Here is a 13,971-nt window from a genome sequence, read left to right as displayed (position 1 = left end):
TTCAATTTGCTGTCCCGTCCCACCTAAAGGAAGTGTCATGGGTCAAAGTTTGGCACAATGCAAAATAATATGGTGTATGCGAATAGCGCTATATCTTCGCATGTACGGCGAATCACAAACAAGCAAAGTTCGCTGCGAAATGACTGCCGGGTGAACTGCAAGGCCATCTCTAATCCCCAGTTAGTGCATCAAGTTATAATTGGATTGTTCCTATTATCCCAGCTGTAAACTCCCCTACTGAAGCCTGTTCTGCTTCAATACTGTGGAATGATTCATCCCTATCCTTTCCCTGAACTTCTATACAGCAAAATAAAAGCTTTAAAGTGTTTTCTACCACTGTCCCTAGTGCCTGCTAACGTCTCTCCCTGCATTAATTATACTGGAAAATGGCTGAATCCTAGATGGCTGACGCTGTTTATAGGGCTGCAAAATCACAGGGCTGGCTGACTGCTGATTGGCTGCATGCATGGCATTGTGGGTGATTTTATGTTCCCAGAGTTCCTTGCTCCATGTCCTAACACGTGTGAGGAAATTTGGATTTGGTGCAAATCAAATTTTTCCTGTAATCCTAATCGAATTCAACTTTATCAGCTTTGATTCACTCATCTCTAATTGTCACATGTAATTGTGTGGTCTCCTTCACTCAATGAGCTGCTCAGTCACCCTGTCCACCTTAAGTTTTTTCTTTCTGCCAATTTCAGTGGAAACATTAGCCCCTTCAAGCAACAGCCAGTTTGGACCAAATCCCGGAGCCCCATTTTTCAAATCGGACATGTGTCAGTTAATCTGGTATTAACTTTGGAACGCTTTTACTTAGGGTAATTTTACACTTGCGGCAGAGTATTCCGGCAGGCAGATCCAATGCCGGAACTGCCTTCCGGATCTGCCAAAACGCATGCAAACTAATGGCATTTGTCAGACGGATCAGGACAAATACATTGAAATGCCGGATCCGTCTCTCCAGTGTCATCCGAAAAACAGATCCGGCATTTATTTTTTTCACATTTTTTTTGCGGTCTGCACATGCGCAGACAACAATGCCAGATCTGTTTTGCCGGGGGGCTGGATCCGGCATTAATGTATGTCAATGGGAAAAATTGCCAGATCTGGCATTCCGGCAAGTGTTCCCAAATTTTGGACAGAGATAAAACCGCAGCATTCTGCAATATTATCTCCATCCTAAAAAGTCAAAAAGACTGAACTGAAGACATCCTGATGCATCCTGAATAGATTTCTCTCCATTCAGAATGCATTAGGATAAAACTGATCAGTATTGAGCCCCTAGGACGGAACTCAATGCCGGAAAAGAATAACGCTAGTGTGAAAGTACTCTTATCCAAGCCATTATGAGACTGTTTTCTCGTGACACATCATACTTCATGTTAGTGGTGAATTTGAATTGCTACTTTTTACGTTTATGCATAAAAAAATCCAAAATTTTCAGAAAATTTGGAAAAATTTTCTCTCTCTCTGCTAATGGCGAAGGCTCCATTTCTAAGCCGATGCCATCATACCCAGCACAAAAGAAAACACTGCAGGGAGCATCTGAAGGCCATTGGGAGCGTCTGGAGGTTCTCATCTCCAGAATGGAGCTCAGAGCCTGAAACCATTTTCTTAATCAAGCGCTCCAGTTGGTTAGTCTGCAGAGACTAACCTATCTGAGTGCTTGCCATCAATGGACCACTCTGATTGCTCCCTTGCCAGATTCTCATGTGTCTCTGCTCTCGGGGAGAGCAAAGACTCCATACTGTGACACTTTAGTTTGAAAGCCTGATAAGCAGCTTGGACGTGACTGTACGTCCAAATGTGATAAGTTACATGAAATTTGGACATACAGTTACTCCCAAATGTGTGAAGGGGTTAAAGCTGGAATCTGGTTTGAATAGGTAACAGTGATTTTTCTGCAAAGTTGTATGTATTGTATATATATATTTTACAATGTGTTTTCTTGTAGGTTGAAACCTACATTAAATTGATCAGTAAACCTAAGATTAGATTAGTCTTGTATGGTGGATGTTGTCAATACAATTGTAATTTTTTTCATGGTTATTCAAAATATGTTTAATAACTAGTCTATTTAAGACTAAATTCAGGTCAGAATTGGCTCCTCATAGTGGTGATTTACAAATGTGTGAATGTATAGGTATGTACACTTACATAGTACAAATCCTATTAACATTCTCTGACAATTGCAAATGGAAAAAGTACTTAAAGCATATTCATCTGCTTAAGATATACACCATACAAAATTTATAAGGCTCCTTTGATACTGTCTTGGCATCAGAAATCTCCTTTCAGCCCATACAACTAAATAGGCTATAAAATGTCAGTGAGCACCAGATGGTATCTTATAGCACCAGCAAAAGTATACGGCTCTAAAGAAAATGCTCCTTAAGCTAGGAAGGAACCTTTTTATGTTTTGACAATATTACTAAGCGTTTTGATATGTTTTCTGATGGCTATCCCTAAGCCTCTGGGCACATCATGTACTTCTCTTCATCTTCAAAACCTTTCAAGAAAAAAAGAAAACAACCAGCAACAAATTTATCTTGAAATACTTAACAATTGGGATTATCAACGGGCACCTTATTTGTTCATTTGAAGGTTAAAAAAAAAAATATCTTTTACTTTAAGAATAAATTAATTTCCTTTTTGTCTCAACATGTAATTTTAGAGAGGTTGCCTCATTGTAGACAACTTCTTTTAACTGTGGGCGGATTTTGTGAGAACTTCTCATTATTTGATAATTTCTAGAGATGAGCAAATTTCTAGAGATTTCAGGATAAATTCAATTTGCCTCGAAACCAAATTTCCTCATGCTTCATGTCAGTAAATCGATTTAACCTGAAATAGTGCAAAAAATCAAAACATTCAAACTTACCTCCTCCAATTGCTCGCGAAGGGCCGCCCGTGCGTTGTGACGTAATCTCCATGCGAGATTTCCTTCAAGATATTCAAACAAGATTGTGGCGGGCGGCCCGTCGCGAGCAAATAAAGGTGGTAAGTTTGATTTAAAAAAAAATGTTTTGTTAATTTTACAACTGTTTTTAGCTATTATGTATGATCGCGGCATCTGAGGGGTACAATGACAGGAGCGGCGCTATAGCAGCTCCCTGTCATTGCACCCACTACTTACAAGAAAATGAGCTTCATGATGAATAAATTCGTCACTAAGCTAATTTTTGGGGAAAATTTGGTGAATTAGCCAAATCGAACTTTTCAATTATTCGCTCATCTCTAATTGTTTCCCCCGTAGCAACTGTTTCAGGGGAAATGCATTATAATATGGAGGTCATTCAGGTAAATAGCTATACATTTAATTTACAGATGGTGCAGCCTGTTACCAGCCCTCCACTACACCCCAATCTTATAAAGGGGTTCCAAGTGAGGAAACCATATTCAATATGTGATACTTTACAGTGCTGCAGGCTACCGGCATTCAAAGATCTAGTCAATCATCATACAGCTTTCACTAGTAAAATGTAATTATTACTGAAGTAATGCACTAATTGGCTGTCCATTAGCTATCTACAGTGAAATGAATTAAGGGACCATTCACAATGAAGATTTGGGATCCAGAATTTTGGTTTGGAAAGAACACCATGCCAAAGTTCTGGTGGGCAGCTGAGTGGTATGTGATATTCAAGCATTGACTAGCCTACTTAGTGATCACATATATTAAAGGGGTTGTCCAAGTTTTGAAAAAAATAAATAGCACTGAAATTCTGATATATAACTGAGCTAAGCAAGTTTTATGCAAAATATATATATACAGTATTCACTTCCTTAGCAGAGCATGGGGAGGGGCAGAGATTGTTTTTATTGCATGTAAACAAAGGAAAATAACCAGGGAAATGAGGAAATATATATATTTTCTCATTTCCCTGGTTATTTTCCTTTGTTTACATGCAATAAAAACAATCTCTGCCCCTCCCCCTGCTCTGCTAAGGAAGTGAATACAAGAGCCGCCCTGAGAGACATGTCTGCCCCTCCCCCTGCTCTGCTAAGGGAGTGAATACAAGAGCTTCCCTGAGTGACATGTCTGCCTGCTGGGAGACTCTGCAGCATGTTATATGTGTAGGCTGTATAATTACACTGCTAAGAGAGTGGATACAAGAGCTGCCCTGAGGGCTGGGAGAATCAGCAGCAACTTGTAAGTGTAGAACTACAAGTCCCACTTGTATAATGACACTGCTAATACACACAGGATCTTCCCCCTACCTTCTTGTGCAATGCTTTCTCTAGTATGCCAGCTCCAGTGCCCAGCATTGTCTCCTCACTGCCTGCAGAGCTAGCCAGTGTGTGCAGCTGAAGGGGTTAAGAATCCTAGCAGAGAGTAGACGGCAGTGAAGGGGGGGCGTGGCCGGCACAGTGACGTCTCGTTTACAGGCTTGTAAACAACCTTTATCAGAGCAGGTAGAGAAGCTGACATCACAGGTCATGTGACCCTCAGTGAAATCTGAGAAACCAGCCACTGGAGATAAATTGAGTTAATTGGAAACCTGTTACATTTGCTTAGTTGGCAACATAGAAAGAACAAAAAAATAACTCGGATAATCCCTTTAGCTTGTCTTCATAATAGAAAAAGTACCCACCCAGAGTTTCCACAATGCCTGTCAGCCTAGAAAAGCCTTTCTTTGCAAAGGGTTTTTGTCATGGTAGAGCTCTTTGCAGATTTGAGGCTAGTTAGCTATTATCCTAGGTTTGGTAGCCTTTTTAAAAGGCTGAGCAAAGATTTCAATGGCTATACTGTCTCTGTAGGTGTGAAACACTCAACTTTTTTAATTCTTTTGGAAATAAAGCTGAATTGCAAGCGGGTCTTTTATATGCAGAATTCTCTCTTGATTTGCCAAATATGAATCAGAAAAATATGGGTTCTTTATATTTTTTATGAAAATTTTAGATAGATTCCAAATTTATAGAATTTGCCCCTTATTAGTATGTATATTAATGCATCCCTTTGTGTGCTTCATAGACCTATTTCCACTATTTTTATCCACTATGTATTTGGCAGTAGCCTTAAACTGTTCAATCAATGATTTTTTTAACAATGCAATTTTCCAAATTTATAGAATTTGCTCCTTATTAATATGTATATTTATGCATCACTTTGTGTGCTTCATAGACCTATTTCCACTATTTTTATCCACTATGTATTTGGCAGTAGCCTTAAACTGTTGAATCAATTATTTTTAACAATGCAATTTCCCCCCTGGTGGTAGTCTCAAACTTTTCAATCAGTGCTTTTTCATAATAATATTGTTTATCGATTTGTGATTCATAGATCAATTCCCTCCATTTTTAACTACTAAGTTTTTGGTGGTAGCCTTTAACTGTTCAATTAGTGCTTTTTCATAAAAAGATTTTCCTCTGATGGTAGCCTCAAACTTTTTAGTCAGTGCTTTTTCATAATACAATTTTTTTTTATCTACTGCCTTGCTTGTTTCCGCACACTCCCTCTTGCTCTCAGCATATTTAATTAACCCAAAACATTATTAAATTTGTTTTGTGTACTGTATAATTCTCTCTCATGATTTCTTCAGCCATAAATGTCATTAATGTCTCATAGAAAGGCCATGTCCATATATCGGTTTATACAGAGGTAATAGTGGCTCTCCCAGATTACTTCCTGGAGTGGTGCTCTTGTCTAAAGTGGTTCACCTAACCACTGATAGAGGTCTAAATGATAAAATAGGAAAATTGACAGGCACTCTATATCTGATTTTAAAAGGTTTTTATTGTTGGATCTTATACAGAGTTCTTATTTAATAATGATTTTAAAAAACGTTTGAAGTGGTGTTTTAAAAGAATTAGTATATGGGAGTGTGGGGGGCTTAATGTTGGTGTTATCACCCAATAGTGTGGTAAGGTGTGATGGAAAGTGATGCGGGTCTTGGGGGTATCGGGAGAAAAAAATCTAGGGATGGTCGTGGAGGCGAAAGAAGTATGGTATACACCAACTATAGTAAAGCTCCCCATCTTTACAACCATGGATATCTGGCACTACATAGTAAACCAACGACAAAGAGTAGAAACATTCACATTAGATAGCCACACATATACAAATATTGAACAACAGAGATAAAAATCCATAACATAAACTTTCAGAGAACTCGAAAATTTACTAATCAAACAACTCAGACAAAGATGGGAGATCAAATCCCTCAACTTATACCTTGAACAAGACATAGTACCAAAAGGTCTCCAACTATACAAATCACCAGCACACGATTTGTGTAATGAGGAATTTACAAAAGAATGGGAATTACTCCTAAAAACCCAATCTAAAGCCCTAATTCAACTTATAATCAAAAGAAGAACACAAATCTTAGAAGAAATCACTACAAGAATTAATCACACAAAAGAAACCATAGACAAATTACCACAAAATGAAGAATTTACCAACTGGCAGCACAGAATTTGCAAAAATCTAGGTACCATAGAACAAGATATTATCAACAAGAAAAGTAGAAAAATCTAAAACCCTATAAAAAAAATAACCCTTATACATGAAACCCCCCAATCCAACCAAACCTACAAAACACCAATTGACAACTCAGAACCTATACAATACAACATACCTATCAATAACAAATACGAATCACTATCCAACCCACATTTTTTAGACAGGACACCGCCTCACCACAGAATCCGCACAAGATCAACAAGACAATCACCACCAATCCAAAGACACAACCACTATACACCACCAAACCACCAATACAACCTAAGATACAGAGAAACCAACCAAGACCGCCACCAGGACTATCACAGCCAGAAATCGACATACCCACGGAACACATACCAGGATCATCAAAAACACAACACATACCCACAGTACCAACCCCAAACACAAACTCAAAAAAGAAGACCATGCGAAGAGGACAAGGGAAAAAAAGACAGAATAAATTGCAAAACTTAATAACGAAGATTCCAATACTGTTGTTAACCTAAGTTCTGCTACACTTACACCAACACAAATTAATCTGCTCAATAAAGGACTAAAATTTGCACCCTCAGCCAAATTAAACAAATTTGACACCTTTATTGGAATTGAAAAATTCATACGTAAACTATGCCTCAAGAAATACTTTATAAAAAACCCAATACTACCAAATCCCAACCCACCCACTCTATATCAACATACCCAGTTAAAACAAAAATCCAAAAAATACCCCAGACAAGAAATAGGACAAGAAATTTCGACCTTTAGAAAAAGTGTAGAAACAGACCTAAGAAAACTCAAAGAAACTACAAAGAAAAAATAATCTAAATCCACAAGAAATTATAGCAATAAAACAGCTCCAAAAGAAAGAAAATATTATCATCAGACCTGCAGACAAATACGACAATGAGTGCAAAAAACAACTCTCAGACAGAACCACATACAAAAAATTAACAAAAGACCCAATCAGCGAATTCAATATCACACTAAAAGAATATGCTAAAAAAGGATTAGATCAAGGTCTCCTGCATGAACAAGAATATACATACATAACCACCACTCAGGAAAGACTACCCATATTTTACTGCATTCCAAAAATACACAAAAATCCTACTGACCCTCCAGGAAGACCCATTATCTCAGGTATAGGATCATTCACATCCAACCTATCCCAATACATCGACCAACTATTACAACCAATAGTCAAACAGACCCCATCCTACATCAAAGACACCACTCAAATTATCCAAATAATAGAAAACTTAAAATTCGAACCCCATTGGACCCTTGGAACCCTTGACGTAAACTCATTATACACAATAATAGATCACGATCAAGGAACCAATGCCTTAAAAAAACAATTAGAACTAAACGGACAACTACAAGCAACCCAAATTCAATACATAGTGGAAGGAGTCAAATACATACTGTCCCACAACTATTTTGCATACGAATCGGACCACTATCTCCAAACAAGAGGCACCACCATGGGTACTAGGTTCGCCCCCAGTTATGCCAATTTGTTCATGGCACAGTGGGAACACCAACACATCAATCCCAAACTGGGGGAGGACCTAGTACTCTGGCGTAGATGCATAGATGACATTATATTCATTTGGAACAAAACAGACAAAGACTTGGAACTATTCCTACAACAGATCAACCAAAATGACAACAACCTAAAATTCACTTCCAACATTAGGAAAAAAGAAATAACCTTTTTAGATTTAACAATAAAAATCAAAACCAATCACTTGGAATGTTCTACATTCCAAAAAGAAGTATCCAAAAATAACTACATACTGTATTCCAGCTGCCACCTAGCTAGATGGTTACTCAATATTCCAACTGGACAATTTAGGCGCATAAAAAGAAATTGCACAAACAAATACAACATTTGAAGAAGAGGCCCAAAAGTTGAAAGAACAATTCCTAATTAAGAAATATCCACCGCACCTTTTGGACACATCATTATCCAAAGTAAGGAATATGGAGAGAAAAAAATTCTTCAAACCATCACCCAGGGAAACAGACAAAAAGAAAGAATCTAATGACCTAATAATAATAATACTCCCATACAATACCCAACAAAAAAAAGTGGAAACCATTATTAACAAACATTGGCATTACATCCTTAAAGACAAACTAGTTGGCCCCCTCTTAACAAGCACACCACAAATTGTCTATACCAAAGCCCCTAATCTAGCACTAAAAGTGGCACCAACCGTAAAAAATCACAAAAAGACACAAAACAAAGACACCCCACACAATTGGTTCAACTTGAAAGGCTTCTACAGATGTGGACAATGCAACAACTGCAAAAACACCAAATTCCCCCCAAAAAACTTGGAGATCTCCTCAAAAACAAATAAATTCACTTATCAAATAAATGAATTCCTATCATGCGACACATCCAACGTAATTTACATAATTGAATGCCCCTGAAACAAACAATACATAGGAAGGACCAAAAGATCACTGAAAAAAAGAATATCAGAGCATAGAAACAATATAAAAAATGGCTATGAAAAACACACGTTATCAAATCACTACAAAATTCATCACAACAAAGACGCAAGCCTAATGACATTTGCTGCCTTCGAAAAAGTAGAAATTAGTTGGAGAGGAGGCGACCATATATCCAAAATGTCAAGACAAGAATCACGTAGAATCTACGACTTCGAAACAATAACACCAGATGGATTAAATGCAGAACTCGAACTATTCGGTTTTCTATAAACCCAGTCCCCGGGGCCACCACCCACGTTGACAGACAGACGAGTGTCCGGCTGTCTACCAGCACCTCATCCGTTCCTCGATATGGGTAGTCCACCCCATCCTCAAACACAAATTAATCATCAATATACAATCCCCTACCAATACATTTTTTAGTCAAACTGTTTACACCTAAGAAGTTAGACAACTATTTATCCCAACACAATAAACCATCAACCACCCAAAAATACATGCCAAATTCTACCAAATAGGACAACCGCACTATATCACCCCCCCCCCGCCCCACACCTCAGAAATTCATGAGAAAGGCAACAACAAAACAAATAAACAAAAACGCATATAGCCCCTAAAAACGCACCAAAACCGCACTTGCGTTTTATATGCAAAATAAACATAAGAACATAAAAACTCAATTCCTAAAAAACAAAACACCATATTATACTATAAATCTTCAAAAAAGACCAAAGAAATCACAAAATATCCAAACCCAAGAAAAGACCAACAAAGTATTATAGAAAACAAACATTCTATCTACAGGAAAAACAATCCTACCATCCACAATAACTGCTAATAATTGAATCCCAACACCTTAGAAGCTAATATAAAGTATTAGGGGCAAACAGAAAAACCAAAATAACACAATTGGACGCATATACCCCCAAAAAAACGCATCAAAACCGCATCTGCGTTTTTTACACCAACCTTTATATTAACACATAAGCTGGCAATAAAAACACAACCAACTCAAAATAACCAATATGACATCCCAAAAAACAACTTAAATAAGAAAATACCTTCAGAAAAACATCTCCAAATAAGATTAATACAGACCAACAATAAAACATAAAAGAAGAAGAAAATATATAAATATAAAACAAATGAACCAACTTCTTCTCTTCAAAGCATGAAAAAAAAAGACATCAGTAAGCAACCAATATGGCCAATATGGCCACTGATGAAGAGGTAGGAAAACCTCGAAACGCGTATGGAAATTTGGCATTATATGTTACGACTACCCACCAATACCCATGCCTTGCTAAAAGGACCCTGGATTATCGCAACCACATAAGAAACCTGCTTACGAATTTCCAAAGTATACGAATCTTCGAGGTTTGAGATACGAACAAAAACTCAGCAACCGAACGGCCTACTACCACGTGTCTGATCACGTGAGACGCCGAACAAGCAGGAAAGAGTGCGCAACATACAGTGTGGACAAAACCAACCAAGATCAAACCAACTACTGTTCCACCAAAACAGGTATCAAACTCGGACCGCAGCGTGAGTACTATCATTTGCAGTGTGGGACGCCACCAGCAATAAAACTTAACCCCTGACGGCAGATAAGTATCACCTATACTAACGCTCGCCATTTATACCTGCAAAGTCTTTATCAATACTGGACAAATCCTTTTTTCAGCTTTGTTTTGTATCTTTTTATCCTCATCCTTATTTAAATATTTTTTATTTTTTATTTTTATTCCAATTTTCAATTAAATATTTTATATACATTACCATTCTTATATGTTTTTGGGACAATCACCTTATATACATTTTTGGGATATTTGCTGTACATTCCTTGGATAATAACTTTGGACATTCCTATATATATATATATATATATATATATATATATATATATTACTGGACATTCCCAATTATATATATATTTTTTTTTTTTTTTTTGGTCATCCGGACACCTACTCCTTGGACACTATTGGACCTTTTTATTCTATACGTATATACCATACTTCTTTCACCTCCACGACCATCCCTAGATTTTTTCTCCCGATACCTCCAAGACCCGCATCACTTTCCATCACATCTTTACCACACTATTGGGTTATAACACCAACATTAAGCCCCCCACACTCCCATATACTAATTCTTTTAAAACACCATTTCTAAAGGTTTTTTAAAATCATTATTAAATAAAAACTCTGTATAAGATCCAACAATAAATACCTTTTAAAATCAAATATAGAGTGCCTGTCAATTTTCCTATTTTATCATGTCCATATATCAGCTGGCAAAAAACTGATCCACAACATATGGATAGCTTGCATATATTTTTCTCAATCCAATCAGTAGAAAATGCTGTTCTCATCTGCACATATAGAAATCAATACTACCTGTGCTGACATTTCTCCTGTACACAGATACGCAAAAAAAAAAAAAAAAAAACAGATGTTTGAATGGTCCCAAAAAAATAATTGATCAGTGTGCTGTAAAAAAAAAAAAAAAAAGGAATTGACTTGAAGAAAAATATAACCGTGTAAATGAGCCCTAAAAGTTTATTTGTTTCCTTGAAGTAAAACAAATTTTAGTTCTCTAGATTTGCAATAAATTTCCATTTTACTTAAAGGGAATCTGTCACCTAGTTTTACACTATAGAGCTGCGGACATACACGGATAGATCTCCGCTAGCATGTTCGCAATATACCTGTCCCATAGCTCTGTGTAGTTTTATTTAGTTTAAAAAAAGATTTTATAGATATGTAAATTAGCCAAGTAAGGTGACAAAGGCATGGTTACTTACAGTAAAGGAGCACAGCCACACCCCCTGTAACTTTGTGAGCAAGGAAGAGATTCCTGGATGCAGGTGGTGCTGGGCTCCTTCACAGGGGGCGTGGCTGTGCTCCTTAACTGTAAGTAACCACGCCTTGGGCACCTTACTTGGCTAATTTATATATCTATAAAATATTTTTTTTAAACTAAATAAAACCACACAGAGCTATGGGATAGGTATGTTGCGGACATGCTAGCGGAGATCTATCCGTGCATGTCCGCATCTCTATAGGGTAAAACTAAGTGACAGATTCCCTTTAATAAAGTCAAAGGAAAATAAAACATCACATTTCAAAGATTAATCTTGTTTTTATTGTTGTACCAAACATTCCTATTACTGTGACTTCCAGTGGTTTTAATTACAATCTAATTGTATTTTTAGCAGTTGACATTTCATTCATTCCCATTGCATTTCATGAACATTTGAAGAACACTTCCCATTATGTTAGTTAATATCTTTAATCCAGTTCACAGTCTGTGCCAATGACAAATAATTTCCATAGAAAACTAAATCAAAAGTGTTCACACCGAAACCATTTAAAGAAAGGTTAACACACTCTCTGGTCATATAAACCTTCTAGTGATTTACTTATAGTTGCTAATAGCATAGACCAAAGAATTACAAATTATCTTAAATATGGTATCATTTCTGCAAGGGAATCATGTTATCAGTTGATATCCTCTTTTTGTTCTGAAGTTAAAAAGGTAAGGAGTAATCCCATCTTAAACTTTGATAGTGTATCGCTAGCGTTATGCCATCAAGTCAGATAGATATTATTACATAATATTCGCTAAATTGCTATAAATTCGTTTCTTTAGAATATTACAAATATTCAAAAAAATTTATATATAGCAATATAGCGAATATTATGTAATAATTATGCAGTAAGTCAGTGATAATATCTGACACTGGAAAAGCTGGGTAATAACTCAGTGTAGATCGAGAGTTATTTTACCCAGCTTACCCAGTGTCAGATCTTATCACTGAGTTATTGCCCATCTTTCCCAGTGTCAGATATCATCCTAGTGTAGATCGCGAAAATTCTATTTGCAAATGTTCTAATCACAAATTTTCCATGGAAAAGGCTACACTAATAAGCTTGTCATAAGACTCAGTCTAATATTCTTGTCAGAAGACTATGAAAACAATAGAGGGCGCTATTGAGTTATAAACAGTGCCCTCTATTGGTTTCATAGTCTTCTGACAAGAATATTTGTCTTGTCATAAGACTATAAAACCAATAGAGGGTGCTATTTATAACTCAATAACACCCTCTATTGGTTTTCATAGTCTTATATCAGCTGATAAACAAGGCAGATTCTGCTCATTTGCATGTGTAACATCCCAGAGTTATGTTACTAAAACTCTATTTCCCTGCTACAAACATGTCAGGTGTATATGTATTGTCATCTTGTGTAATCTAACATTGCATTTCCCTGTTTATATATTTTCTATGCCTGTTTCATATATCATGCTGTAATTTCCCTGTACAACCAGCAGGTGGCGGCAATGTGTGATCAGGTATATAGCCAGTTTAGTATATCTAGGCCTGGAATAGTTCATTCCAGCCTAGTCTCCACTGTATGAGCAGAAGTGGGCTGTTCCCATGTCCTGTCTCATGAGGAGGAGAAGGAAGTTAAGTTAGTGTACCAGCCACCCCTACCAGAGGCAGGCTGTGTTAGTAGGAGCTCCCAGAAACAGGGATCCCAAGACAGGATCGAGCCTCGGCTGAGGCCAAGATCACTTTTCCCAGCCTGAGCCATCAGCCTCAGCTGGTTGACAACCAAGCAACACCTCCAGAACTACCAATCTCCAGGAAGACATCATTCCCTGTGAGCAGTCCTGTGAGTACTTATCCAGAGTCTAGGAGAAGCCAAATCCCTCCTCAGCTAGTCAGGCCCATACTAAGCAGATGACAGACAGAGCAGAAAATAAATACCTGCCAGATTCACTAGGCATATGACAAGAAGCAGAATATATATAGATTCCTACCCCATATTGCCAATACCTGCTGGGACCCAAGACTCAAGCTGTAACTCGTATGGATATCTGTTGCCATTCAGTAAAGACAAGTTGAATTATATCTCCTGTCTGGATTTCAATCATTGCTCAATTACTCCTACTGACCACACTCAATTTATTGCAAGTGAGCCAGGATCCAGGAGTCCAGCCGTACCAAGGTAGGAGACACCGTTGACACTACACAGCGACATTATCCCCC

Source organism: Bufo gargarizans, chromosome 6, assembly GCF_014858855.1.
Source record: "Bufo gargarizans isolate SCDJY-AF-19 chromosome 6, ASM1485885v1, whole genome shotgun sequence".
In the NCBI taxonomy this organism is placed as follows: Eukaryota; Metazoa; Chordata; class Amphibia; order Anura; family Bufonidae; genus Bufo; species Bufo gargarizans.
Note: the sequence above shows the minus strand (reverse complement) of the source record.